This window comes from Procambarus clarkii, chromosome 9, assembly GCF_040958095.1.
Source record: "Procambarus clarkii isolate CNS0578487 chromosome 9, FALCON_Pclarkii_2.0, whole genome shotgun sequence".
In the NCBI taxonomy this organism is placed as follows: Eukaryota; Metazoa; Arthropoda; class Malacostraca; order Decapoda; family Cambaridae; genus Procambarus; species Procambarus clarkii.
In genome coordinates, this window is record NC_091158.1 from 19,209,726 (window position 1) to 19,213,918 (window position 4,193).

The window sequence follows — 4,193 nt, forward strand, 5'->3', positions numbered from 1 at the left end:
TACATTGCACGTTGTAGTGATGTAAAGAACAACCATAAAATGTTACTATAATCCAATTGGTGTTTATGTATGTATTTGTGTGTGTGTGTGTGTGTGTATTCACCTAATTGTGTTTGCGGGGGTTGAGCTTTGATCTTTCGGCCCGCCTCTCAACTGTCACGTGTGTGTGTGTGTGTGTGTGCAACCCGTTCTCGCACTTGCTTATAGTCAATAGCTGTCTTGTTCGAGAGCGGGTTGCAGTTTCTGGCCTAAGTTCATTTATGGGTGCATATGTGTGTGATTCCGTGTTGGTATAATTTCCTCCCGTCCATATCTTGCAGCTAGTTCTTCAGTTCCCTTTGCTAAGCATTAAACTTTCACTGGTATCACATGAAGGGCTGACGTTCAGAGATGAAATAAAATCCAGGAGGGCGTAGATGGGTTGTGGCTACTTAGGCATTGATACTTCCACTTGAGAGTTTAAAACAAACAGTGGTTCCTAGAAATGTTAACTGGGGTATGCTGTTAAAATTAACTATAAATTAATTTATAGTTAATTTTATAAATATAAATGAATTATGGCCCACGAAACCATAAAATAAATTTGACTAAACTGCATATTCTGAAGTCATCACTCAACTTTTACCCAGTCAAATTATAAAACGTGAAAACAATGTGCACTTAACAAGCGTTCAAAACTGTGGTTCCCGGCGGCATCTTTCATCATGTGCACTGAGAAGAAATTTCGCGTAGAATCATAACCAGTTTTACCAACACGTTGGTGCTCTATTTTGATCAGCCTTCAAAGCGGCCGAGCGTGGTCTGCCCTGCACCTGATCTCATGCGTTGTATGTTTTAGGTCTTCACCTAACCACACTAACGCGCGGTTCATGTCTCGTTTAAATAATCCGCCCATTGAAGCTTGCTTTTATATTTGCTATGTTGTAAGCAATTAATTTTGAACTTGTATATGGGAATATTATATGACACCGCTGCTGAACTCGCAGAATAATGTGGTAATAAATATATCAACGGAAAGGGGAAATAAAGTACAGCATATCTGACCACCGGCGCTTTATGCACGGTGGTTCCGGTTACCAACCATGTGGATCCCAACCCCTCCCATTCCTCCTTGGATTATTTGTCATTTAGAATTTCATGGTAGACGTAGTCCTGTGTATTTGTGATGATTGTAATAGATTTTAGATTATAATAGCAAACGATTTAGTTGTGATATTTCTTTCCCAGAAGGCGCTTTGTGGCAGATGGCTCGGTGCCCAGTAGGTGGTATATAGGGGGTTGGGTTAGTGCCTCAAGATGAGGCCACTAATATACCCGGGTGCCAGTCATTCGCGGACTAGCCTGTGCTACACATCTTCATTCTCTCGGCTTTTATGTTTCCCAGCATCACATGTTTGTAGCTCCTCGAGGCATTCATATGTGTGAGGGGTGTAGTTCATTGAGGTATTTTTATCAAAAGTTTCGTGCTGTTATTGGTGATGGAAAGTCTTTAATTTATATATGAGGATATGCCGTCGCTGTTGTTGTGGTGGCGTGCTCTCGTGTGACAACATTCAGAGGAATGTGATGTTGGGCTCCATTGGTTGAAATTTTCACTACCTCATGAAGACATGAACTACTGTGTAGACAATGTGAAGATGATGTATTATGCATTAGGTGGTTGTCTTAAGATGATTTCGAGGCTTAGTGTCCCCGCGGCCCGGTCCTCGACCAGGCCTCCACCCCCCAGGAAGCAGCCCGTAGCAGCTGTTTAACTCCCAGGTACCTATTTACTGCTAGGTAACAGGGGCATCAGGGTGAAAGAAACATTTTGCCCATTTGTCTCCGCCTCCACCTCCACCGGGGATCGAACCCGGAACCTCAGGACTACGAATCCGAAACGCTGTCCATCCAGCTGTCAGGCGCCCTAAGTTATGCATAAATGGTATATCATTTTACTATATATTGTAATGCGTTGATAGTAAATTTAAATCATAATAAGATAAACAGGTATATAAGTAGATGCATGTATCACTGCGATAACAGGGCGGGCTGGTAAACGATTTTACCTTCAGTAACACATAAGCAGATAATACATTACACCTTGTACGATTAAGGAAGAATCATAAAACCATAAATATTGTGTGCGTGTGTGTGTGTGTGTCTTATGTTCTCACCTATTTGTGCCCGCAGAGCTTCAGCTCTTAGACACAACTTTTCCAGCTGCTGGTCGTCTAATGAGGTGACTCCCCACCCTTCCTGTCTCATATCCTAGGAATATCTACATTTCTTATGACGTGTGCATGCGCGCTGGTGCTCATGTTGATTTTTTTTTAGTTTTTGTACATATACTGAAACTATGCTGTTTGTGAGTTCGTTTGTTTATTCGTGAATGTCCGTATGCATGTCTTGGTTGCTGAACATTTCTGATAAATTTATATTTTCCTTTTATTTATTTATTTATGAAAGATGTATTCATAAATGTCAATAATCTGAAAGATTCTATTGAGAGACTAATGTTTTGAAAAAAGGTAAAATATGTTTTGTTAAAATTATATAGATTGTTTAAACACCACCTCCTTACACCATCTTTATAACAATCGAAATGTATTCCTATCTGTCTGTATCTGGAAGATACAGACAGATATTCCAGATTTCCTCATTCCTTTCCACAAATCTTCTTTTTCAAATCCTTAAAATCTTTCCGTCTTCCCCGAAACTGGTGAGGCCCCTGAATTTTACTTTCTTACCTCCCTAAAAGATATTCGCAATAATTAGTGATCAGTTTAAGCCTTCCAAAATACCGTTACATTCAGCCTTTTCATTTCCTTTTTTTATTTCATAGGATATATTTTCTCAAGTCCTTCTCTTCACTTGTACCTCATAACTCCATCTGTTGAAGGGAGGACTAACCGTATACTGTACAGATATATCCAGGTCGTCATAGCACAGGTAGGGTTTCACGAAGCAACGTCCACACTTCCACTACCCTCTAGCCTAAGGTGTCAGTGTTCGCGCGCCCTTCTCCTAGGTTGGGCTGAGTGTGGTGGAAGCGTTTAGTCGGGTCCTGTAAAGGGCTTTGTGGTGGTGTGTAAGGTTCAGTCTCTCCGTAATGATTGCAACAGTTTAGCAGTGTCTTGTGCATAGGTTTTCGAATGTTCAAGGACGATGTTTATATATACTGTATATTAATATTGTAGTGGTTTTGATGGCTCACGAGGATATATGTTTCTGCTGTTCTATACTGGCACGGTGACACAATTGTTCGTATAGGAACAATGTACTGTTATAAATTATAGGTTTCCTTAAATAAGGTATTCATCCCAGTTAATTCATCCAAGTTAATTAACAAAGAAATAATAGATAATGTTAATGATTTGACCGGATTGTAATAAAGAATGTGAAACAAATTTGTGTCAGGAGAAAATGATGAAATACGCATGGATAGTCCAAAATGAAAAATAATAGGATTTCCGAAGAATGTAAAAAATTAATAAAATTCGACGCAGGAAATAACAGAAAATTGCAGAATATGTATTTTGTCTTCCGGAAAATAATTTGCATGCTGTATAGGAACCAATAAATTTTTCAAGTGTGTTCTGAACATGATATATTCACAGCCTTACGGACCATTAGTAGTTAAATATATTGGCTATTTTGTCATGCTTTTCCAATGATATTTATATTTAAAATTATAGACTATAAGCTTAGCTAGTATTAGTTTATTATATTTACAACTCTTACTTCAAGTCGAAGTTCTTTCCGACATCTCTGTGACTATATTATGTCTAGTTTTTATCCATGTCCTCTCGCTCTGCTGGTTAACTCGAGACATTGCTTCTCTGCCTACATGGGCAATTCTCCCCCTTAGAATTATTCATGTCGCTAGCACATCTACTTCTTCGCTGTTCTGTCAGTCTTCAATCATACTTCTGTCTCGGCCGAGGAACAAGCCTATTGCATATCCTTAGGCTTTTTTTTTTTTTTACCTAGCATTCCATGTCGGGACAGGAAGGTAATAAGTGGTCTCACATACGGTGTATATAGATTTATGGTAATATCTAGTCCAAGTCTTTCTTTTCAGTTGCAGAAAACTGGTTTTGTGTGTGTTTGTGCTGTTGTGTGTGTGGTTATTGTGTGGTTGCTTGTGCTGTTCCGTGTGTTTGTGAGTGTGGCTGATGGTGTTTGTGTGGGTGCTTGTGCTCTTGTGTGTG